Source organism: Triturus cristatus, chromosome 8 (genome assembly GCF_964204655.1).
Source record: "Triturus cristatus chromosome 8, aTriCri1.1, whole genome shotgun sequence".
NCBI classification, from domain to species: domain Eukaryota; kingdom Metazoa; phylum Chordata; class Amphibia; order Caudata; family Salamandridae; genus Triturus; species Triturus cristatus.
Window position 1 is genome coordinate 150,426,069 of NC_140591.1, and position 26,947 is coordinate 150,453,015.

Here is a 26,947-nt window from a genome sequence, read left to right on the forward strand (position 1 = left end):
AACACACACAAACGTATCTCGCCACCTGCAAGTTAGTTATGAGTCTGTTAATGAGTTAGCTTGAGGGAGGGGTGACAAACATAGTTGGAGGAGAGGTTTCTTCGAGTCATCTGGCACTTTTGTTTTCCAATCTCTCCTATTGGTTCTATCCTGTTTTCCAACTTTCCTTATTGGCTCTTTCTTGTGTGTTCTGGGAGTGCTTTTTGTTAATGTATATGAACCTTATATAGTATAAAACCCTGTGCGCCACAGAGTGAAGTGGCAGTCTCCTGAGAACCTACTTTGTGCACTTCTAGGATAACTGTACTAGCTGCAGCTAAATAAATCTGATCTTCTAACGCCGACAGAGTGTCCCGTGTCTCTGTGTAGCTGAGCAGGAGAACTCCGGAGACTTGGGCGTACCCTGCGCCGCCAGACCCAAAAGGTTCTGGTTCTTCAACTGGTGCCCAACGTTGGGTGGCTTCAGTGGTACCGGTTCTGCCTGAAGGTCGTGAGGAACCCCGCAAGAAAATTCCAGAGGGTTCGCGAGCCACATCAAGCGACCCCTGTATGTCGAAAGTGGTCCGAAGGTCTTTTGCAGGGCGGTTACTCCTTCCTTACGGCTACTGACGACCGCTGCCCTGACTGCCGCCCTGCTTTGGCCCTTCCTTTGATGATGTATGGTAAAGCGAGACGATAGACGGGCCTCTGTTGGTGGGAGAAGACGTCCTTAGTTAAGTATCTTCGTGGGTCGCGCCCACAATTTTGGTTCTTTGTTTTTCTTTGGTTCTTAGATTTGTCTATTGCAATAAACAAAGCTGAGGGTAAGTGCATTTGTGCTGCGTAAACTGAGTTTTACTCCCTTGAAGTTTGTGAACAGTCTAGTGACATCTCGAGATGCCTGGTCTGACTAAGTTTGGAAGAATTTGTTGTCTTGGTTGTAATAGGGATTCCCAACTTGAGGACTCTTGTCCGATTCCTTCGGTTGGAACTCCCACATATGAGCTCTATTCAAAACATGGTATTGGCCCCATTCGTTTTAACGAGACATGGACCCGATACACAAAGAAAGATGGTGTTCTAAAATGGCCAGAAAATTGTAGCTTTGATCCTGATGTGTTAGATAATTTGGAAGCAGTTTTATTCAAAAGAAAAGCCCGGCCGGCAATGTTTGACTCTCTCCGCCTTTGGCGAAAGGAAGCCAAACAGAAAGAAATTAAGCAAGCAAAACGAGATAGGAAAGCACAGGGTATGACAATTATACAGGCTGCCCAACAGTTTAAAGACGATGAAATTGACAATGCGACTGAAATTTCAGAAAGACAGCATCGTATGACGATAGATAAATGCTATCCGGTGTTACCTGTTTCTCCTTCTGATAATAAGAAAGATATAGAAGAAGATCCCCTAATGTCCCACTTATTAAAGTTGCCTCCGCCCTATGCACAAAGTGCCAATGCACCTCAGCCTTTACAGCCTGTCCAGCCGCCAGCGGTACCTCCGCCTGTTCCGGCTCTTCCGCATTTGACTCCTCCAGTATTACCGCCCTTGCCGGTTTTACCATTAACTTTGACTTCTCTGCCCTCATCTCCTGATCTTAGATCTCCTTTGCCTTCTGCTCCTTCTGCAATTATCAGTTCTTCTCCTGTCAGTTCTCCTAATACTTTGTCTCCAATTCTCATGTCTAATTCTCCGTCTGTGCATAAGCGTCTCACAGACACTGTTACTGGTATTCTATCTCCTTTCTTTGAAGCTTTAAATGTGTCTCCGGCTTTTGCTCGAAGACAGTCTCGTAGTCAGTTCCCAGATTTTGAAGAACGAGAGAAGTTGGACTCTCTTGCACGAAAATGGATCAAGAAGGGTCCACAATACAGTGTGCTTGATATTATGCCTACCTTCACGCAATGGAATGCGCCTACGCAAAGATATGTTTTTAATGTAATGTGCGACACTCTCATTAAAGAATGGGAAGATGTGAGTTCGAGTCCAATCTCACAAGACCTGTTAGATGTTCAGGCCGATTTTGATAAAGGACTTGTTGTGGGTCCTAAGGTTGAGAAAGCTGTAAGGACACTTATTTCTTATAGGTCCTTGTAATTCTCTCAGGCTTTCCTTGATTCTGATCCGTCAGTTAGACTGACGTCGAAAAATTATCCTATGAGAGAGGTTCCTCCGGTATGGAAGGAAGAGGTTGCGGGAGTAGGTGCTAATGCAGCTATTCCTGCTCATTTCCAACGTATATGGGTGCATGTCCCTTGGAAGAGATCTGAAGTCTTGGCCCTTAAGCAGACTTTACCAGATCCTCGTAAAAACCCTGCAGGTTATTACAAAGAATTATCACAGACAGTTGATGCTTGCATCATGAATTTAGCAGATATTGATATGCTAATGGGAAATGTAGTCCCACAGACAAAATGGGCTAAGATTCGTAGAGAGGATCACGCACAGGAGCTAGGTGCTACTTGGGATGTTATAACTACTACAGATAGAGATCAAGTGGGTGGTGCAAAACCTGAAGCTTTGATTTCGGAACTCCCTGGTAGGATTATTAGATTAATGAAAACTATGATGCCTGCATTGAGAGTTAATTGGGATAAACTAGCAGCATGCAAACAAAAGAAAGATGAAAGTGTCTCTGATTTCTTCACTCGTTTCGAAGAGACCTTTATTGATCACAGTGGTCAAGATATGGCTACTGAGGGTGGACAGCGATTATTTGTGGACAAATTCGTATTCAATTTGCTTCCCGAGCTGTCACACAAATTAAAAGATTCTGAAAGTTCATGGGCTCTTTCTTCTTCTGCCCAGATATTGGCTACTGTGCAATATTATGAAAACAGAGATAAGGAGGAAAAAGAAAAGCAAGAGAAAAAGACGAAAGAATTAAAAACAAAGGTTCTCTTGCAACAAGCTTATCCTCCTCGCTATGTTCAGCCTCAGTTTCAACAGCCTCCGCAGTTTCAGAGGTTGTATCAAAAACCTGAATCACATATTCCGCGACCTTTGTTAGGACCTAATCAATGTGCCTATTGCAGAGAGGAAGGTCATTTTAAGAATAGTTGTCCGGTTTTATTACAGCGCAATGGAGCGTTATCTGCTCCACGAGGTCGTGCTGGCCTTCAGTCAGCAAACAGAGGCAGAGGTCGGGGTGTGTTGACTCAAGAACAGCGTGCCCTTCCTTCTCCCAATTCCATGAATTACTTCGATCAGCAAAATGTCAGGTCTGCTCAGTATTACAATGAAGACCATTACATTGAAGGTGAGAATGAGAGTCTTCATGCCAACTAGGACAGCCATAGACAAAGTAAGGGAGTTGTGCCGATTCCAGTAGATCAGAATGGACTTTATGTTAACGTCACTACAATGGGTGTTTCAGAGCCATTTCTTCTAGATACTGGGGCAATGAGAAGTTCTATCATTCATTCCAAACTCCTTGGGGCACCTTTGTCCGGCTTAACAAATGTTTCTGTAGGATTCTCTGGTGCCCCTGTTCGCAACCCAGTTTCTAGCCCTTTGCCTATTTCAGTTGGCCCTTATGACTTGGAAGCTCCACTTCTTTTGACGAATGGTTGCGGTGAGAATCTGTTGGGTCTAGACCTATTGAAAAGAATGCATGCTACGATTTATTGTTCTCCTTCTGGTGTACATCTTACTTTAGGACAGAAATTGATCTCCCCAATGTATTTGTCCAAAGATCAGTTTCCACCTGAATTGCTTTCTCTTCCAGCAACGCTTTGGGCCACGGGTCCGAACGATGTGGGTTGTCTTGAGATTCCACCTTATGTTGTCACTCTTAAGCCCAATGTTGAATTGCCACGCATTCCGCAGTACAGAATTTCCACTGAAGGTGAAAAAGCGCTTTTGGAAATTATTCATGATTTGATCCAGAAGGGTGTGGTTGAAGAAACAAGAGGTAACACATGCAATAGTCCTATTCTTCCTGTTCTTAAACGCACTGATCCTTCTCAACCACCTGTATATCGTTTTGTGATTGATCTCCGGGAGGTAAACAAAATTGTTGTACCACAGTTTCCCGTAGTATCAGATATTACTGCTTTGTTGACAATGATACCTTCTACAGCGACCTGGTTTTCTGTTATTGATCTAAAGAATGCCTTCTTTAGTATTCCCATTGCAGAAGAGAGTAGGGACATTTTTGGCTTCTCTCTTGGAGGCCGAAGCTTCCGGTTTAAGCGCGCACCTCAAGGCTATTGTGAAAGTCCCTCTATTTACAGCCAAGCTTTAAAGAGTCATCTTGATACTTTTCATTTGCCGTCTGGTGCTGCTCTTGTCCAGTATATGGATGACTTGTTAGTTGCCGCTGATTCAGAAGATATCTGCAAAGATGTCACTGTTGCATTATTACGCCATTTGTTTAATCTGAATCATAAGGTTTCACCCTCCAAACTACAATACGTTTGTCGAGAGGTTACCTACTTGGGTCATCTCCTATCAAAGGAGGGACGGCGACTAACACCAGAATGAATACAGGCGATTGCACGAATGTCTGTACCATCCACACAAAGGGAGGTACGTGCCTTTCTAGGTATTACTTCTTATTGTAGACAGTGGATCCCTAACTTCTCTCTGATAGCCAAACCTCTGTTGGCCCTCACTTTAAAAGATACGCCTCAGCCCCTTCCTTGGACTGATTAGTGCCAAAAGAGTTTTGCTGATTTACGTACTGCTCTGTGTTCCGCTCCTGTATTAGGCACTCCTGATTACACTAAGCCCTTTATGCTCTATGTTCACGAGAGAGAAGGTTGTGTGTTGTCAGTTTTAACACAGCAATTTGGAGACAAACAGCGGCCATGTGCCTATTTTTCGGCTACGTTAGATCCTGTAGCTAAAGCATTGCCCAGTTGTCTCAAAGCGACAGCAGCAGCAGGAATTTCTATTTGACAGTCTGCTGGAGTAGTGTTGGATAACACTCTCATTGTCATGGTACCACATGCAGTGGATACCTTACTAAATAGAACGAAAACACAGCATCTTACGAGCGCTCGTGTAACTGGATACGAGCTGACGCTGTTGGCTAGCCACGTACACATCAAACGATGTAATACCCTAAATCCAGCCACTCTGTTGCCTCTTCCAGATGAGGAAAGTGTTGAAGAACGGCATGATTGTTTCTTCCGTACTGAGGAAGAGACAAAAGGAAGAATTGATTTGAAAGATACACCACTAGAGAATCCAGATGAAACTCTATGGGTAGACGGTTCTTGTTTTAAAATGCCTAACGGAGATACAGTTTCAGCCTATGCTGTGGCTACTTTACATATAGTTGTGGAAACTGCACGCATTGGACATATTTCATTGATTGCTTTATCAAGAGCCTGTGTATTGTCGAAAGGAAAAAGAGTGAACGTGTACACTGACAGCCAATATGCTTTTGGTGTAGCGTTCAACTTTGGGCGTCTCTGGACGGAAAGGGGTTTCCTCACCTCACATGGCACCAAAATACAACATGGTCAGTTAGTGACTGATCTCCTCGAATCACTTGCCTTACCCACCCAAATAGCAATCGTGAAGTGTAGTGCACACAAAAAGATTACAGCTGATGTTGGTCGAGGAAATGCATTTGCAGACGAGGTAGCGAAAAAGACAGCAAGAGATGCAACAAGTCGAATGTATGTGGCGGGTCCTGCAAATTGGGTTAGAGAGAGAGGAATGTATGAGGATACAGTAGAAAGTGTAAAAACGATTCAGAAAGAGGCTTCAGAGAAAGAGTTGAGCAAGTGGAAAGAAAGTACAGGAATGTTAGATGAGATGGGTTGTTGGATAGAATTATCTGAACATCAACGTTGGCTGTTACCAGATGCCTACGTGCTTCCAGTGGTTACTATGGCACATGGTCCAGCCCACTTAAGTGCGAAAGGTATATGCAAGCTTCTAGCTCCAGTATGGCAAAATGACAGAATCCCAAAATGCGCAGACAATGTAGTGAAACATTGTATTGTTTGTTTGATGTACAATCCGGGAAAGGGAACCCCAACTCCAGCAGGTCACTTTGCTCCTCCGACATATCCATTTGAGGTGTTGCAGATCGACTATATTCATATGGAGCGATGCAACAACCTCAAATATGTTCTGGTGGTAGTATGCGCCTTTTCAAGATGGATAGAAGCATACCCTCTAAAAGACAACACAGCCTTATCAACAGCCAAAATTCTATTGAAAGAATTTTTTCCCAGGTTTGGTTTGCCGCGCATTGTCTGGAGTGACAATGGGAGCGAATTTGTTGGCCAAGTTATGAAGAAAGTTTGTGCAGGTCTTGTCTTGGTATCAAGCAAAAGTTCCATGCGGCAAATCATCCACAATCAGCGGGTTTAGTAGAATGTTACAACGGAACCTTGAAGTTGAAACTAGAAAAGGTTCAAGCGAGTACAGGACTCAATTAGCCCAATGCTTTGCCATTAGCCTTGCTATCCACCAGAACTGCAGTACACTCTCGTTTGGGACTTAGCCCTTACAAAGTGGTTTTTGGACGCCCGGCTAATGTATGGGGAGTCCCTCGCCCTAAGAAATACTCAGACTTGCCATATCCAATGTTGATTGATTACTTGCATGATCTTACGACTAAATTGCGTGTTCTCCATCAACAGGTTCAGAGTGCTCTGCCGAAGGCTTCCACAGACCCAGGTCATTCCATCCGACCAGGTGACTGGGTCTGTATTAAAAACTTCCAGAGGACAAGGAATTTGGAGCCCAGATGGAGGGAGCCCCGAATGGTCTTGCTCGCCACGAGAACCGCAGTTAAAGTCGAGGGAAAGAAGAATTGGATTCACGGTGTGCATTGTAAGAAAGTGCCTTTTCCTTTGCCCTACAATCAATGGGTACGCAAGGGTGTTGGTGACTGTGAAAGTGAAAAGATTCCACGATTCGTGCCTTTTAGTGATACACACCTGAATGGGACACTGTCTGAGAAAGAGGACGACGACGTTTTGCAGGAAGCAATACCATTGCATCGTCGCTTGGATACAACTAATCCACGAACATTGTTCCAAGATCAAAAGGTTCCTGGGAGGGAACGATACAACTTAAGACCTAGACCAAAGAACACTTAAGAATTTTCTCTCTTGTGTAGTATTCTGTCCCGGTTGCAGGGTCACGGTAGGAGTCTGAATCACGACCTGAGTAGTGGCAATAGGCCTGCAGGACTTACAGTGTCATAGGACGGTAGACAATCGTGATTGAGCGATCGAGGAAGATTGCCGTGAGCATCCATTAGCAAGATGGAAACTACACTAGGCAAAACAGAGAGAAAAGAAGAAATAAAGAAATTATCCTGTAAAATAATGTACAGTCGTTTCAGTATAACTTTATGTGTTATTATATTATTGTGTATTGTTTTGTCATTTATAGGTTGGATTATTTATGCTCTGCAGCCAAAGGTTGTCTCTCCTTCTTCTTTTTCTTCTTCAACTGTCTCTCCACATCTCTTTCATACTCTTCCTCAACATGAACTCATTAGAAGAACTGAATATTATAACAATTCCTTTGTCCAGTTATTACATCAGCATCAGTTAGTGGTCAATACAACTAACTGCTGGGTGTGTGGACTTATGCCACACACCACAGAGAAAGGAATGCCATATTTAGTTCTCCCGTTTTCTTATGAGGGTTCTGCTTGGGCTTACTTCGTCATCTTCTCCAATGCTTATCAAAGCAAATTCAGACGATCTGTTAGTTCACATGTTAGCGATCCGGATTTTAGTCATAATTCTTTGATTAAGGGAATGGTAGCTATGGCTAAAATCATGGAAAATAGTAAAATCTCCATTGACGAAAGAAAGGCGTACACTAACTGGAATGTCACCCAATATATGTCTAGTCTTAGTGATAAAGTTAAGAAAGGAAAGTCTTCACCGATTTGGACTATACCACATCAGGGCAACTTCTGCTTACAGATAAACGATCGCTCTTCTGACACTATACAAAGGAATAACTGCTCCTACACGTACGTTTATTCCTCTCAGAACTCGCCTCCTCTAGTGCCGTCTCAAGGCACCTATTTCATTTGCTATAATAGAGATTATACATGGTTACCAACTGGTTTTTTTGGCACCTGTTATATAGCTTTTCTTCTTCCCCCTACTTACACCACTTCCGCAAACTATCATCGAACCAGATACGGCAGAGGGATTATTGATTCGAAGGACACAGCAGGACAAGAGGGAGGAGATTTCCTCAAAGGATTTCTTCCTTTTTGGGGTCCAATGGCCAACAGCAGAAATATAAGGCAACTGGTCCGTGTCGTAGAGACCACAATAGACATGACTGTAGGTGCCTTAAGTAACATCACGGCAGAACTACAGGCGGACCGTCATATGACATTACAAAATCGAGTTGCCTTAGATTTTGTTCTCGCAGATCGTGGTGGAGTGTGCAAATTGATCGGGTCAAGTTGTTTTATTTTCATACCTAATGACGCTCCGACAGTATACCAAGCTATCTCCAAGTTGCACATAATCTCTGAGTCTATTCACCAGGACGAAGGAGATTGGTCTTTTACGTAGTGGTTTTGGGGACTACTGTCCAAATGGGGTTGGAAAGCATTGACATTTCTTGGTATAATTCTGACCATTCTTTTCTCCTGTTGCCTTTGTATGCACTGTGGTCCCGCTATCTGTGACCTTTGTGCTACTATGTGCATCCCAAAACCCAAACCACAAGTAACAGAAAACATAAGAATGATGTTACAGCAACAACTCGATGACCTCATGACTATCGACATTGACTCAGATTAGCATGAGTCTATCTTGCCTGAGTTCTGGCAAAAGGAGGGTCTGAGGAATTTCGATTTCTGATCGCGATCGAATCGACCCGCCATTTTGTGCTCCGCCGCCATTTTGTGTTGCCATCACTCAGGCAGCACGGCGAGCAAAGTCTATTCTGCTTTTCCTGCAACCTGGTGTCGAAATACGCTTTTCTGCCTCTATTTACAAAGCTGGTGTTAGGACTGACTGAGTACACTAATCCCTGTCTGGCTTTCTTAATCCCCGTCTCAACTATCTGTTGATTCACACCATTCTTTCCTGACTTTATCTTATCCTCTGGCCTTCACTGTCTTCTGCTAGCATTCTCTCATTTCACAACTGTCCTCCAACACACACAAACGTATCTCGCCACCTGCAAGTTAGTTATGAGTCTGTTAATGAGTTAGCTTGAGGGAGGGGTGACAAACATAGTTGGAGGAGAGGTTTCTTCGAGTCATCTGACACTTTTGTTTTCCAATCTCTTCTTTTGGTTTTATCCTGTTTTCCAACTTTCCTTATTGGCTCTTTCTTGTGTGTTCTGGGAGTGCTTTTTGTTAATGTATATGAACCTTATATAGTATAAAACCCTGTGCGCCACAGAGTGAAGTGGCAGTCTCCTGAGAATCTACTTTGGGTACTTCTAGGATAACTGTACTAGCTGCAGTTAAATAAATCTGATCTTCTAACGCTGACAGAGTGTCCCGTGTCTCTGTGTAGCTGAGCAGGAGAACTCCGGAGACTTGGGCGTACCCTGCGCCGCCAGACCCAAAAGGTTCTGGTTCTTCACCCTCCCTCCTTCTCCCTCTGCACTTCCTCCCTTTTCCCCCTCCCCCACCTTTCCCCGTCCTCCCTCACTCCCTCCCATTTCCCGCTCATCCATATCTCCCCGTCCTCAATCACCCTCTGCTCCACCTCCCTTATCCCATTCCCCTACCCGTCCCCCCTCACCCTCTGCACTCCCACCCTTATCCATCAAGCCACTCAACACTCCGTGCTCAGCTCTCCTCTCCCTAAAAATAAACTTGATTCTCTCATCTCTTCCATTTCCCAGCTTGTAGCGTCCATCTCACTTTTAAACGCCAAGATGTCCCCCTTCCCTTATACCCGCCCGAGGAGTTCCATGCTCCCGCACCCCAATAAAGCAAACCACAGTCTGTCCTCCACAGACATCTCCAACTTACTAACCAGCTATAAGACCACCAGCGTCACTCCCCCTCTACCTTCATCTCCCATCAATTCTACGCAGTGCACTATTCAGACCATCTCCTCTATCAGAACCTCTGTCAGAACCTACCAGCCTCCCTCTTACCGTGTACCCTCATTCAAGAATCTTATCCCTATCTCCCTTAACAGCCCTAACACCCCATCACTAAAACAGTTGCGTCAAAGTTGCACTGCTTGCTCCACAACTGCAGATCTGCACTCAAACATAAATTGGAAATTTCTGACATTATCAGCCTCCAGAATCTTGACATGTTCTTCCTCACTGAGACCTGGTTTAATGACTCCTCTCATACTTTGTTTTGATATTCTGGTACCCACTGACTACTCCATCCTCAGAAATGACAGATCAGACAAAATTGGGGGCGGAGTCACTATCATCTTCAGGAATTCTCTTCAAATGAAAGCCTTCCCTACCGCCCTTTTCCATACATTCGAATGCCTATCCCTAGAACTTCAAATGCATCATGGCTCACCCTTTAGATTCCATGCCATCTACCACCCGCCAGGTAACTGCTCTTCCTTTGTGGAGGAACTCACTGACTTCATCAGTGACCAATTTTCTCAAAGTGACAGACAGATCTTCCTGGGTGACTTTAATCTCCATTGGGGCTCTTTGGAAGACTCGGCTGCCAACAAGCTTACCACCTTTCTCTCAGCCAACGATCTCTTCCAACATTGCTCTGAAACCACTCATTCCAAGGGCTCAATTCTGGATCTTGTTATATCCAAAGCAGACCTGCTGACTACTGCTCCCCCCATCCATGTAGATTGGTCTGACCACTTCCTCGTTCCCTTCCGTTTTCATCTTTCGCACGTTATAACTCTCGGCCAACCTAAAAGAGCTACCACCTGGTTCCGCAACACTAAAAACATTGATTTTGCCACTTTTTGTGACTCTGCTATGCGGTCACTTCCTAGACTTGACCCTAACGTGGATGTCAACACTCTCACCACTCAGTGCCTCTCAGTCCAAGCAGTTGAAATCGACAATGTCGCTCCACTCCAAAGCAAAAGGAAAAGACACACCCCCTCAGCACCTTGGTTCAATAAAGCTCTCTACAATGAAAGGAAAAACCTTAGAATCCTGGAGAAACATTGGAGAAAATCTCCTTCTACCTTCAATCTCTCTCTGCTACGTTCAGTAAGATCCAAATACCACAACCACATCTTCCATGAAAAAGCATCCCATTTCAGATCCCTCCTTGACTCAGCCAAAAACAGACCCAAAAAACTCTTTGACCTCATCAAAAACCCAAACTGTTCTCCCCTAACTACTAAGCCCAAGGACTCCACAAAGAAAGCAGCTGATTTCGCCATTTTCTTTGATGAAAAGGTCAAAGCACTGGTGGATCAAGTCACCCACCCCACCCCCTTTGAGGAGCGAAAATCCTTAGTCACCTGGCAATACTTTGACGTTTTCTCGGAAGATGACCTCCTCAAATGCATCCTTGAAACCAAACCATCCAACCACTCTTCTGACCCCATCCCTAGCATCATCACCATCAATTTCTACACCCATACTCTCTCTTACTGGACCGGGCTAGTTAATCTCTTCCTCAGTCAAGGCTCCCTCCCTGTTGCCCTTAAATCAGGACAGGTTACCCCTCTTCTAAAAAAAACCTCCGCTGATGCAACCAACCTCAACAACTTCCGCCCTATCACCAACCTCCCTTTTCTTTCGAAAATCACTGAAAAATGAGTTGCGAAACAACTTTCCCTACATATTATGGACAATAATCTCCTCGATGTTTTACAATCGAGCTTCATCCAAAATTGCAGCACTGAAACAGCCCTGCTGCAAGTGATTGATGATGTGTTGCATATACTCGACTCAGGGGAATCGTGTCTTCTGATTCTTCTAGACCTCTCTGCAGCCTTTGATACTGTTAATCAAAGCACCCTCCTCAACACTCTTCAACAGAGAATGGGATTGGATGGCACAGTGCTTAAATGGTTTGCCTCTTTCCTCTCAGACAGATCCCAAGTGATTAAGATAGCGAACAGTCTTTCATCTCCATTGGCTGTTGGTCAAGGTGTCCCTCAAGGTTCTATCCTGGCACCCACTCTGTTTAATCTCTACCTGGAACCTTTAGGGAACCTCCTAAGCAAATCTGGGATCCATTACCATCTTTATGCGGATGACACTCAAATCTACCTCAAGGTGTCTTCCGCACATGATCTCTCTTTACTTGACTCTACTCTCAACTCCATCCACAACTGGATGTTAGCTCACCAACTCATTCTAAATCCCGCCAAAGCTGAATTCCTCCTCCTTTCAACCTCTCTCTCACCTCCTCCTGTTCAATCGTGGCTGGATCAGCTGAACCTGCTCAACAACAAACCCATCATTGTTGACAGCGCTAAATCTCTAGGTGTCATTCTTGACAAAAGACTCAACTTAATCTCCCACATCAACTCTATTGCCAAGAACGCACGGTACCAGTTGCGCCTTCTATGGGGGATCCGTCGGTTCTTCCCGGAGAAAGACTTAAAAACCTTGGTACAATCGCTGGTTCTCTCAAGACTGGATTATTGCAATTCTCATCTGATGGGCCTACCCAAATCCCACCTCTCCCCTCTCAAATCCATCCTCCATTCAGCAGCTCGCTTCATTTCAGGGTCTAAACGAAGCGACCACATCACTCCTATCCTGTCCTCTCTTCGATGGCTTCCGATTGAGGCAAGATCTATTTACAAAACTGCCTGCATCACACACAAAGCCTTGCACACGTCCTCCCCTCGTTACCTGGTAAATAAATTGAAATTGTCCGGAGGCTCTCGACCCTCTCGTAATGCGGAAAAGCTTCTGCTTGAGCCCCCTGTCTTCAAAAGGGAAAGATCGATGGCGCAAACCTTCTCAGCCAATGCGGTGAGAATATGGAACTCACTTCCCCCATTGCTCCGTGCCACCTCCTCTACCCGGATCTTCAAAACTCTTCTCTTCCAAAGACGCTTTCAGAACTAATACTTTCATACTCCGGCCCCTCTTGGAAGTTCGCTCTTCACTGTAAATTTGTGTTTTTTCCTGTGCATCCCTCACCCCTACGTGCTGTGTTGGATTTTGTGTTTGTGTACCCTTCATTCTCAGGCCCTTCTTGGAAGTTCGCTCTTCGTTGTAAATTTGTATTTTTTCCTGTACATTCCTCTCCCCTGTGTGCTGTGTTGGATTTTGTGTTTGTGTACCCTTCATTTTTAGTCTGTGTAATGTTATATTCTGTACCACTTTTCTCTTGTAACGTAACTAGCTCTATTGTACAGCGCTCTCACACCTTTGGGTAATGTCGGCGCTTTATAAAAATGCACTAAATAAAATAAAATAAAAAGAAAGAACAGGAACGAAATACTGATCCAGACTAGCTGCAGAGCAGCTTTAAAAGGCAGCTGCAAACCCTCTGGCAGGCCCTCAGGCCTTTTTTATACATGTCTGTGTTTTCTCAGTGGCTGTAGTCATTGTGCCAAGGTGCTGGGTTAGTTTAATATTCAGAACTTCAGAGTCCCTTTTGACTGCCAGGTCTATTGTGGATGGGTCTTTTTGCCCAAGGCCATGTTTTAGGTGCCCACCATCCACCTGTTGGAACATAAAGGCCCTGGTTGTTCTTCCAGAATTTAGTACATTACGTACTGAGGAAGGCACTAGCGGTATTGTGTGCATACTGTATATAGTCTTAAAATCTGGAAATATCTGTTCAACCCACTCTGTTGTATGCTGTCTCCTAAAGTCTGTGCTTGTACATGCAAACGCACACATGACAATAAGCTGGAAATGTCACATGTATGATTTTCCAAAATGATGATGCACCTCGTTAATTTTAAGACTGCTCAGGGCAATTTGTAATGGCATATTTTGCCATCACATAGATTCCTGTGGACCGATTGTCAAAACATTAAACAAATATTCTATACATTTTATTATTTGAAATCTACACATGACATATATTTCCAATGGGTGCCCAATACTCAACAGAATATACTCATGTGACTTGTCCTTTTGGCACAGGCTTATTGTGCACAAAAGTTTTAAAAGTGCGAACAACATGAGACGACTGTCATGTATTTATTTACCTTTCCAAGATGGCAGATGGACGCCTATCTAAGAGTGCTGAATAAAAATTCATACAATGTGTGCAGAAGTGCAGAAAGCTGTGGTCTGGAAGCAAATTGCAGCTTTCATACCTCCCAAAGAAGAAATAATTAAAACAAATTAGAGGGGGGTGGAGGAGCAATGGTGGATCGGGTGGGAAGAGGATGTAAATTCCGCTGATCAATGTGAGCAGTAGGTGTTTGGGCAGGCAAGGAAGAGCGAGGGTTAAAAACATCTGGCGTGAGGAGCAACTCAGACAGTGGGAGGGTGAATTCAAAGGTGGAAGCAGCACATAAGTGAGAAAGCAACAATATACCTTAGTCTCACGGACTGCTAGAAGAACAAGCATTGAAATTGCAATAGGTCTCGCATTTTTAAGTTAAAGCTCTTTGCTTTGCTAATGGTATTGCATAGCAAAGCAAATGGCTTTAACTTAATCAAAGACGAGACCTATTGCATTTTTAATGTTTGTTGGGAATGTCATGCAGTGCAGCGCAGCAAGTCACCTTGCAGCACTACATGACAAATGGCAGCAATGCGCCATATTTAAGGCAATGCATTCCTGCCTTTTTCCCTCTGCTAGCACCCTTTTACCAGCCAAGCGCCAACGCAGGTACCCTTGCACCATGCTGCATGGTGCAAGGGTGCCTGTGCTGCCTGCTGGATTGTTTTTGCGCAGGAAGGGACTCCTTCCTGCACAGAAACAATCCTAAAAGGCATATTCCTCTTTCTATGTGTGCTACAGAATGCAGAGTAATAGAGATAGTTCTTCTTGTTACGCCTCCCCTGAGGAGGTGTAAGATGTTGGCACATTCCCAGGTTGGATGTGGCAAAATCCATGGGAGTTGCACAAGAACACCCACGCAATGCCCATGGAATGCCTTTCCAGGGCCGAATAACGCGACGCAGAGATTTGCGCAGTGTTGCATTACTCTGGATTCTCCAGATAACTGCTCTGCGTGGCTTCAAAAATCTGACTTAGACGTTTGTGTCACGCATGTACCACATTGCGTGCTGCAAACGTGATGAAATCCTCTCATAAATAAGCCCCTATATTTACAGCTATATTATGCGCATATCTCTGTAATAGCTAAACCCGCTGGGCCCGATTCATAGAACTAACTTACTACAAAATCCTAAACTTACTACCATTTTGATATTCATAGAAGGCACTTACTCATTCTGGTATTCACAGAAGGCACTTACTCATTTTGGTATTCACAGAAGTTAGGACTCCTAACTTTAGGACTCCTAAATGCCTTCTGTGAATACCGAAAGTCTTAAAGTTAGGATTTTTCTCAGTTTAGGAGTAGTAAAGTTAGGACTCCTAACTTTAGGACTCCTAAATGCCTTGTGTGAATACCGAAAGTCTCAAAGTTAGGATTTTTCTCAGTTTAGGAGTAGTAAAGTTAACTTTACTACTCCTAAACTGAGAAAAATCCTCCTAAACGGAGAAAAATCCTAACTTTAAGACTTTCGGTATTCACAGAAGGCATTTAGGAGTTCTAAAGTTAGGACTCCTAAATTCTGTGAATACCGAAATGAGTAAGTGCCTTCTGTGAATACCAGCATGAGTAAGTGCCTTCTGTGAATACCAAAATGGTAGTAAGTTTAGGATTTTGTCTTAAGTTAGTTCTGTGAATTGGGCCCGCTGAGTTTTTCTTCAGATTTCTACATGATGTGCCTGTCATTTGCTGACACGGCAAGAAAACAAAGGACTACGGGGCAGATTTATAACGGACTTGCGCCACTTTTATGCCGCCGTTGCGTTACTTTTGTGACGCAGCGGCGGCGTAAACCCTGCGCCATGTTGCGCCCCATTTACAACGTGACGCATCTAGGGAGATGCGTCACGTTGTAAAGCTTGCGCCACATGTGGGCGTACCTGCACAGGGGAGGGTGTTCCGGCGCAGGAACGCCTCCGAAAAGTGGCTGAGTGAAATCTACAAGATTTCACTCAGTCACTTTTCCGGCCATGCTGCGTCAAAACCCTGCGCCTGCTTGAAGCAGGCGTAAGGATTGACGCAGCATTGTAACGATAGGGCACCCCCGAGCCTTGCTGGAGCTGCGTCGCGCTTGCGACGCAACTCCAGCAATGCGCCAACCTTCCACCATCAGATGCGTCACGCATCTGTTTATCCTTGCGCCACGATGCGCTGCATTGTAAATGCGGCGCATCTATTGTGGCGCAAGGGTAAACTTGCGTGACGCATCTTCCCTGGCGCATCCCTGCTGATTTGCAGGGATGCGCCAGGGAACATAAATCTGCCCCTACATGTGTGTAAGGTAAGTATCACCGTATAATAAATGAGCCAACACAGCATCTTGTGCGCCCAGAAGCCGTCTCAGCGTCTCAAGCAAGAAGCCAGTCGCTTCTATCTTTGAGGCTATTTCCATGAAACATTCTGACATCCCCCCTCTGATAGGCTGAAATCCCTTCATTAAAAATAGCCTAACTCGTGCAGAGCTGAACGCGGGCCAAGCCCCTGTTTACAAAGCTGCCTGTCATCGCACTTCTGCCACAACCAGGAGCTGCTCCTAGCAGGCAGGAGGCAGTCAGCTGCTTTCCTTTATAGCGGCGGAGCCCTGAGTCAGGCGACTTGTGTAGCGGAGAAAAACACATCGCATCACCATTAGGCGCTTGCTGGCGGAAGCCGAGGCTGCATAGGGGCTAGACGAGGTGCGTTTCTATGCTCCCTTCCCTCACAGAGACAGACCTCTGGGGCAGGACACTTGTATGGCCACACCAACTCACCTCCGGGCACTTCCTGGCTTGGCAGTGGCTGCAATTAGGTTTTCATATGGGGCTTTTTCACTTTCTCCCCGGACACTGCCTGCCGCTGTTTACAGAGGTAGACCTCTGACGAAGAATTATTTTACAGCACTTAATCACACTGAATGACCTCGAGGCGCTTCGTGGTGGAAGCAGTGGCTGCATACGTGTTCAAAAAGGTGCGGTGCCAGGTTCTTTCTGAATGCCAGGTGCCTTTTCTTCACAGAGGCAGACCTCTAAGAGAAGGAGGAGTCGGCATCAGTGAACCACGGTGAGTCGCCTCTAGGCGCTTCAGGACTGAGACACTTACTACATAAGTGGTTGAAGATGAGCGATGTCCCTTCCTTTCTGAGGGCGGCGTGCAAACGTGTGGCTTACGTTTTATAGTTCTTGAGCAGTAACACTGCCCACCACCCAACTCCGCCCCCCCCCCCCCCTCCCACGACCAGAGTCATGCTGCTCATCTCAGATCCCTGAAAAGGGGGGGTGGGGGGGCGTTTTTAAGGGATTCCCCAGTCCAGCTTCCTCCAAGAAGCATCACTTCGTGGAGCTGGGCGACTAATAGGCGTGCTAACAGGTGCCACGTGGACTTCTCGCAAGGACTCCGGGCCACTCGCCACATCTGGCAGAACTCCTTTCATCAAAAGCCGATATCCTGTCAGACGCCACGCGCCAACAGGTAAGACCGCGTCACTTCCTTCTTTTTACCTGTTCATTTGTTGTACTCGCCTCTAGTAAGCTGTGCGCCCTTACACAAGCGCACGTTTGTGATCAAAATATGCAGCAATAAAAAGAGGAGTATTTATGTGTTACTGTAATGACTTAAATGCAGCACCAGCAGTCTAGCGAGGCCTTTTATAATTCACTCCCAAGTGTTTGGCGTGTCTGCCGGAGCAAAAGTAAAAGCAGAGCATAGAAGCAAAAGCATCTGAGCTCCCACACAGAATCCGTATGTAATAATTACCATTAATATTATTAGTCATCATAGCAACATCAATAATAATAAGAAAGCGCTTGATAACACCGTTTTTTGTTTTCAGGCGCTATAAATATGCTCTCTCAGTCTCCGAGGTTATCTGAGGCTACTCTCGACAGATCCTGGCATAAGAAACTGAGTTCAGATTACAGTTCCTGATCCTATACCGAGGAGGCCCCAGCACGTCTACAGACTAACACTCTTATAGCAACCTTCACCACCATCCTACAGTCATTGCTGTTCTCTGGTCTCTCATTGTCTTTCCGCTTCTTTTAATTTATTCTTGTCCGATTGTCACTCGTGTTGCCTTGTCATCCCTTTTTATAGACATACCTTTTCTATAAGCACTCACATCTTCTCCTCCATCAATGTTCTACATTCATTTATATCTACATAAATCTTGTCCTGTAAAATGTACTCCATGTAAATTAGATATAAATATATTCACTGAAAAAGCCAAAGGTTACAGGGATGTTACAGTTAGGTTGATGTTTTACTCACACCAAACCATAGAAATTCAACACTTTTAGTTCTAGTTATGTTAAGAAACTATAACTCATGGCCTATGGTATTGTGTGGGTAGAACGTCAACCTAACAATAACACTCCTGTAACCGTTGTTTTTTATTGAATTTCTAAGTTTAAAAAAAATTAAAGTCATGTATAATTACCGTACATTAATACAACCACCGCCGGCTTTGGCAACCCCCCCATGCATCCACCCCCACACTGCGTGAGGCTGTGTGCAGCGGAGGTATGGTGTGTGAGTAGATGAGGTTTTTTTTTTCCATTGGGCTTCAAGCCCAAGGATCCGTGAAGGATCTGCGTCCGTCCTGAGATATCTAATACATTTCTTTCTTTAATAACTCCAAAACTACTGAACGGATTTACATAAAATTACAAAGAGGTCTCTTTCTAGACCAAAATCTACCTTTCTGCAAAATTCAGTGTAATTCCATTCAGCGGCTCAGGATGTAGTTGTACCTAAAAAATGAAAAATCCCAATAGTCATTGCATGGGGGAAAAAGCGTTTTGGGACCCCCCTTTTTCTAGGCCCCCGCTTGACTGATCACCCCAAAACTTTCCAGCGAGCAACTTAAGTAACTGGTACACTAGTTATTAACATTTTGTGAACATTTGTCAAACGGTTATTAGCAAATCAAAAAATGCTTTGTCTATGGGAAAAGTTGGTCCTAGCTAAAACTACCTACTGGCTATTGCCAGTAGGTAATATATGTGTTTGTGTATGTGTGTGTGTGTGTGTGTGTGTCTAAATATTTATTCTATATTCGTTCCTGTACTGCATTGACCCCTTTTAACCTAATTCACTACTGTCCCATGTTAATTCCTGTTTTATGTTCACTCCTATTCAATATTAAATCCTGATTTATTTTCACTCTTTTAATGTTTCACTCCTGACGTGTACTTCTTTTTAAAAAAAATATTTTCATCTTTCTTCTATATTATTTGTAAGCACTCCTATTTTATATTAACATATTTTGTGCATCCACCCCTTTTTGTATAATCAATATAATTCTCTAATGATCTATTTTGCTTGCTTACTGTACTTTAGTGTTCACTCATATTCTAGATACACTCATTTGTTGTTTCAATCCTATATTCTACTGAAACTCATTTTAAATGTATTCTTTTTTAATATTCATGCACGTTCCATATGCCTCCTGTTTTATATTCAGCCCTGTTCTTTACACAATCTTTTATATTTACCCCTCTTTATGCACTTCCATTTTACTTTCAGCTTGTTTTAACTCTTTGCACATTCACTTGTTTCCAATACTTAACCCAATTTTTCCTAGAGTTCTTTATTCTGCTAGTTGTATATTGACTCTTATTCCATATTTACTCAATTTCTCCATTCAGTCATCTGTGATACACAATAACACATTATAATCAACAGTTTTGTATGTTCATTTCAAGTCTATATTCACTCCTCTCCTGTCATCCCTTTTCTTTATTCATTTACATGGTATTTTCACTACTTATTCTACATGCACCCATGTTCAATTTTCACTTCTATTTTGTATTTAGCAATGTTCTGTATTTCTCCTAGATTGTTTGTGGACCTAAAATTAATTCGGTTCTGAAAAAAAATAGATTCGAATACAAAATCCCTATTCTCAATGCACCAATTCTGCCTAGAGGGTGAAATTACTACGTTCATAAATTTTAGGCGAGGAAGCAGGTTTGAGGCTACCTCTGGGTAGGGCGCCCTGCATAGGTCAATGAACACCAAGAGAATCTGACATTTCTGCGTAATTTCACATCCTTTGCAGGTAGCTTCCAGATCTGGAAACACATTTGTGTATCACTTTCAAAGTCAAGTTTAAGTTCGATTCAGTAGTGGGACATGGGACGGAAGACCCACATATGTCATAGGACAGTGAGGGCCCGATTCACAGAACTAACTTAAGACAAAATCCTAAACTTACTACCATTTTGGTATTCACAGAAGGCACTTACTCATTTTGGTATTCACAGAAGGCACTTACTCATTTCTGTATTCACAGAAGTTAGGAGTCCTAACTTTAGGACTCCTAAATGCCTTCTGTGAATACCGAAAGTCTTAAAATTAGGATTTTTCTCAGTTTAGTAGTAGTATAGTTAGGACTCCTAACTTTAGGACTCCTAAATGCCTTCTGTGAATACCGAAAGTCTTAAAATTAAGATTTTTCTCAATTTAGTAGTCCTAAGTTTAGGACTCCTAACTTTAGGACTCCTAAATGCCTTCTGTGAATACCGAAAGCCTTAAAATTAGGATTTTTCTCAGTTTAGTAGTATGTGAATACCAAAATGGTAGTAAGTTTAGGATTTTGTCTTAAGTTAGTTCTGTGAATCGGGCCCGGGGTTTCTCCACAGGTATAGGCAAAAAAGTTCAATGTGCTAATACACATTTGCTTGATTTGCACATGTTGTTTTGCAGAGTTTTCCACCACGAGTACAATCTACGGCCCATGTTTATCAAGGTTTTGCGTCGCTCTTGTGCCAGCAACGGAGCACAAGGGCGATGCAAAACCTAAGTGAAATGTATCAAGTGGCTCTGAATGGCTTGAAAGAGGAACGCAAGGCAGCACAAATCACAACCTTGTGTTACTCTGAGGCATGGAAGCATTGCATGGGTGGTGCGTGGGTGTTCCCACGCATCCACCCATGGACTTTGGCGCATTCAATGATTTACCATTAGCGGCAGACGTGGGAATGCATCAAAATGCTACGCCTCCGCAGGTGAGGCATAATAACGAAAAATATCCTCATTTCTCCTTCTCATTTCCTCTTGCTACGTGTGGTTGAATCCGCCGTACACATAAATAGAGAAAAATGCCTCTGAGGGTTGTTTTTGTGCAGGAAGGTGTCCCTTCCTGTGCAGAAATAATCCTGCCTACAATGCAGGCAGCCTTGCACCATGACACAAGGGTACCTGCACTGGCGCTGGGAAGCCAAAAGTGCGCCAGCAATAGGAAAGGACAGGAACGTGCTGTGTAATGGCAAATATGGCACGTTCCTGCCCTTTCTCTTAGGCACAGAGCAGCACAGCAAGGTGGCTTGCTGCATTGTGCTGCCTGAAAGTATGATAAATCTCTCCCTATTTGGGTAAATGTTGTTCACTGGATTATTTTGAGAAATACACAAACATTGTTAATTACACTTACCCTACTGTTGCACTCACTGGAGTGGGGATAGTAATTTTTACCCCTGCACTATCCAACACTTACAGTACTGTTGCCCTAAAAGTATTATGCGTTGTAATGGTTTGCGTTGTAATTGTTATGCGTTGTAATGGAATGCGTTGTAAGTGTAGTTTCAAAAAATGCGTTGTGATGGCATACGTTGTAAAATCATGTGTTGTAATGGATGTTCCGATATAAGAACCGCGTTGTAAAGGCATGCGTTGTAAATGTTTGCGTTGTAACGTGTCCTATTCGTAGGATGAATATTATTCCAAATTGATCCCCAGATCTTTAAAGAAAAGGAATGCTGAAGGTCTGTTGCCCACGCTAATTCAGTTTTAGATTTTGGACGAGACGGAGTCATGTAATGTAGATACTTATATGCAAGATGCTTTGGTTGGAGAGGAAAGATTAATTGGTTCAGGAGGGGGACTAGAGTAGGAGATTGTGTTTTCCAGAGCAGGGAAATAGATTGGAAAAGGGCAGCCTGAAAAAACTCATACTTGGAAGTGCAAGCAGAAGAAAGACCAAATTAAGGTTGAATATCCAAGAAAAAGAGAGGAATCATTCCACACATTAATTGTTTAACCTGAATTCTGCCCTTGATAACCCATTGCTTCCAAAAAATAGTACAATTAGATAATTTGATAAGTTTATAATGCCAAATAGCAGATTCTAAAAATTCCTGAAATGGAGAAATGGATCGTAAAAAAATACTTGAAGATATTATGCCAGAGTATTTAATAGGAGGAGAGGAGAAGGTGCTAGGGTGTTTTGAAAAAAATTTACTAGAGTGGAAAGGGAATGGTGATATGAGGGAATCTTCCAGTTTACGCCACACATTATTGGACAAAGAGTCATTATCACTCATTTAAGGCAAGACTTGATTTAAGACAGAAGCAGTATGACATTGCTGACAATTTGGACATTTTACACCGCCTAATTCTTTAGGTTTACATAAGGAGGTTAAGGAGCGCTTTTATCCCACTCCATAAAAAAACACCAAGTGATTTATTAAGTGCCTTAAAAACTGTTAAAGGAATTTTAACAGGTAACATGGACAAATAAAAGTTAATGATGGGCATCATCATCATCATCTTTATGGTGGCCTACCCCACCAAGACAAATACAAGGGGACAATTTTTCCGTAATTTGAACAATCGTATGTTGGACATCACCTAAATTAATCTGAATGGTTTTTGCAACTGAGGTAGAGTATTTAATTCCCAAACATTTAATAGAGAGTGAGGTCCATTTGAATTCCGGGCCAAAAAAACATATCTTTTAAACAATATTTTTTAACCTCTTCCATGCTCATGACGTCTCCCGGCCGTCATGAGTCACGATGGGCGTGTGCGGACGACGGCCGGGAGACGTCATGACCACGGCCGCGATCGGAATGTCAGCACTGCGGGAGCCCTGCGGCGGAATTTGCGCCGCAGCGAAGAGGTTAAGGGGGAGGACCCCAGATTTTGAAAAGTTTAGTTTCTTTCCAAATAGGTCAGAATAAGATGATAAAAGATTAGCAAAGACGGGTATTGACATTTGAGGATCTGATACAAAAAGGACAACATCATCCGCATAGGCTGTGAATTTAATTTCAGTTTCTTTATGGCGGAATCCATGAAAGGAAGAGGAGTGACATAGAGTATGCAACAATGGTTCTAAGAACAATATAAAAAGTAATGGAGATGGGGAACATCCTTGCCTAGTGCACAGTAAAAGAAAAATATAAGAAGACTGGACACCATTAGGAACACAGATGTCTCTGGGGAGGTATATAATATAGCTATATATTTGAGAAAAGGTGGACTGAAGCCATGCAACTCAAGAGCACCCACTCATAAATCGCCAATGGACAAGATCAAAAGCCTTTTCGGCATTTAAAGTTATGGCAGCCATAGGCGTACTGCTAGCTGAAGCAATGTATAGAATGTCCAGAAAAACTCCAGAATTATTAGTCATGTGTCTACCCAGGAGCTTTATCTTTGGGCAATTTAACAAGTGCGGACTGTATTTCAGAAATCGAAATGTCCTCTTCTAAAAATGAGAGATCCTGTACCAACTGCTGTCGCGGTAGAAGGACATTAAAATAGGAATCCAGTGCCTCATCCGAAGAAAAATATTCAGATGTATTTAGGGTTGTATAATAATCCGTAAAACATATAAAAATTTCAGTATCATTAAAATTGAACATTACTTTTGTCTGTAATCTTAACTATCTTAGACTTCTGAGATTTAACATTCAAGTAATTTACAAGTAATTTGGCAGCTATATTACGCTCTCCATAGAATTGGGAGTTAATCTTTAACAATATTCCAGAAGCTTCTTCCTTTGATTTTTTTTTATTGAATTCAAATTTGGCTCACATCAGAAGTTGTAACGTAGTATAATTTTTAGTGGTAAAATATCCATGCTTCAATGTTAAATACAAGTTAAAAAAGTGAAGATTCCTTAATGGCTTCTTTCTTTTTAGATGATACATAATTAATGATATGACCTCGTGCAGATCCCGTAGAAGCATCCCAAATTACATGAAATGGGAGATCAGGAGTGTTATTATAAGTGAAAAGTTCTTTAAGAAAGCGTTCAAAACTCTATACAAAAAACGTATCCTTCAGTAGACTGTTGTTAAAACTCCATCCGAAAAAGGAAAAGGAGGACATGACGGCCGGAAGCTAACGGCCGTGACGGAGCTCCTCCCTCTGTGTATGGCGTCTACGGAGAGCTGATACTCAACTCACTGTTTTTTCGATGAAGTTGTCGATTTTGGTTTATGTGCCGGATTTCGGTAGTGGCGGCACTGGACGTTGTCTGTCCGGGTGGTCTCTGTGCAGCTGAGTGGGTTTTGGAGGGAGTCTCGTCTGCGAGCTAGAGTCTGCGACTGAGTTTGTGTTCTGGCTGACTCGGGCGCAGGCGTTCTTTTCTCCGTGTAGCAGAGTAGAGCGGATGGTCCCAGGTGGAAACGGCAGTGAGTCGGATGTGCCGGCGTGGTGCAAGGAACTAGGAGCCGCTAGGTTCTGGCGGCAGATTCCAGGGAGATTGACTCTCAGGACTGGAGGATCTGGGTCTGCCGGACGGAAAGTATATCAGGTTGTCGGCACGGTTAAGTCTGCTTCCACTCCTGATAAGCCATCTAATATAGTAAGTTTTTCAAGTAAAAGCACGTGGCCGAAAGATAAGTTATGCATCATCTCCCATGGATATGTTGACTTTCAGGAGATCAAGGCAAGTAACTACGGTGGGGGCCTGAGTTTAGATTTTTATAATTCCATACAAACTAGTGTAAAACAGGCCACCTATATTCAGCACAGGTACCAGGATCAGGTTTCCTGTATGGAGGAGGGAGAACACGGTGCGGCTACTGCAATTATCAGTGTACAGCCAAAAAACTGCTGGGTTAATCGTGGTTGTAAATCTGGTACTTCTCCCCAGGCTGGGATAACTTGCTATACATTGCGAAACCGGGTTACGAATACGAATACGATCGCCGTAACAATACCCTTAAAACCAAAAATCTCTCCACCAGTGATACAACCGAAGGCTAGAGTTAGGAGAGGCAAGATAGGCCTTGGCGAGGTGGACACCCCCCCAGGTAAGGGGAGAATTAAGAAAGCGAGAGCTGGTATATCGGGAGGGGCGCCTAGCCTTCCTAAGGTCACACCGTCATTAAAATCATACTATAAGGTTTTATCCTTTAGTGGGGCAGATCAAGCGAAAAAGATGGCAGCAACCGGTACCGCAAATACCATAAGCGCTGTGACCACTACCAGTACTGTGAGCACTGCAAGTAATATTGTTGGAAGTCTCACAAGCAATATGCCTATAAGTACTATAAGTGCTAAAAACACTATGAGTGCTACAACAATGACAGGTAAAGCGGTGAGGGAGGGGGAGAGTTTCACCAGTGCCTGTTTACATCCTATACTCCCCATTCTAAGTACATCTAATTCAATAGACCATATAGACCCACTGCCTCACTCTACTTCGTCCCCTATACAGGACACAGTACATCCAACAATAGTACTGTCAAATAGTTTTTCAGCTCTGGCCTTTCAAGACGTGGCTCAAAATGAGGAGGCTGTGCAGGTTCAGCAGGTCAGTTGGATAGCTGGGGAGGATAATTTAGGTAAAGAAGATACATTCGTAGCCATAGTAACACCTAAGGAGGATACACCTGTAGTGGCTCATACAGATAATACCCCCACAATTCCAGCTGTAATGCCTGTTCCTGGTACATTGGCGGATTTATTGTTAGGGCTAAAAGAGGACATTGGAAAACGTTTCACTATTTCGGAAGCAAATCAGAATGCGATCCAGGCTTCCTGTGAGATACTTGCCCGTAAGGTGGAGGAGGTTGCATCAAGGACGGATGCATTAGAAGTGGAGTTGCCAAAAATTAAGGAGGCGCTAGGTGCTACTAAGAGTGGCTTATGATAAACTTGCCCAGCAGAATCGAGAGATGCGGGATGACATAGAGAGATTGGAAAATCACACGAGAAAGAATAACTTAAAATTTCTGAATGTGCCTGAGGACATAGAAGGAACTGACATTAAGGCATTTATAATAGCCCTCCTTAAAACGACGGTGCTGAAGGAATCCCCGGAAGTGGATTTGGATTTATCAGCGGATATTCAGCGGGTTCATCGCGATCCATATAGGAGGAAACTAGGCAAGGAACACCCAAGGAAGATATTGGTGAATTTTTTAACTTATGCCATTAAAGAAAAGATTCTATCATTGGCCCTTAAAACAGGTCACATAAAATCATCCTCCTTTACCAGTCCGTTTACATATATGATTTGCTCGGATGTCTCATCTATAACAGCGGCTAAACAATGGGAGCTGGGCAAGAGGGTGGCAATACTTAATTCATTGGGGGCGCGTGCTCAGCTGAAGTTTCCCGCTTCACTCCGTGTGATGTGGAGTAACCATATGCACATTATACGTCAAGTGGAGGAAGCAGACACCCTGATAGAGAGAATAAGGTCTGGTAGTGAAGGGGGGAAGTAGAGCATTGGTAGCAGCCAGATAGTAGTAAGATACAGGGAGCAGGTTAAGAGCTTCATCGAAACACTTGGTAGGAATATATTATAGGTCGCATATTAGTTACATTCTATTTACTTCTTAGTATGTACTGTATATCAAACGCACATATCTTGAGCACAATCACAAACTCTTTTTTTTTTTTTCCTAATCATGCACGAGGGGGGGGGGGGGGGGCGCTGTCAAAGGGCGTATGCCCAGGAAGATAGGGAGGGTCCTCCAGGGAAGGAAGGGGGTTTTGGGGTGTTGTTGGGTGAGGGTGGGTGTGGGGGGGGCTGGGAGGGGCAAAAAATCGAAAATTAAGTCCTCATCGTACTCACCACGTTTTACTTTGGCGGAGTTCCCCATTAATCATACGGGGCTTTGGGCGTAGGGTAAGGGGAGTATTTAATGATTAGCAACAAAGTCTCTTATATTTCCTG

General features: G+C 43.6%; 1 protein-coding gene across 1 annotated transcript in view; it reads left to right on the forward strand.

Annotated features, from left to right (window-relative positions):
• The first annotated feature begins 16,579 nt into the window (after positions 1-16,579).
• The window catches only part of GJA5 (gap junction protein alpha 5), a 234,090-nt gene continuing 223,722 nt past the window's right edge, over positions 16,580-26,947 (forward strand). The window contains exon 1 of the mRNA XM_085621185.1: positions 16,580-17,495. The gene's annotated coding sequence lies outside the window, so the exon portion shown is untranslated. The remainder of the gene's footprint in view (positions 17,496-26,947) is intronic.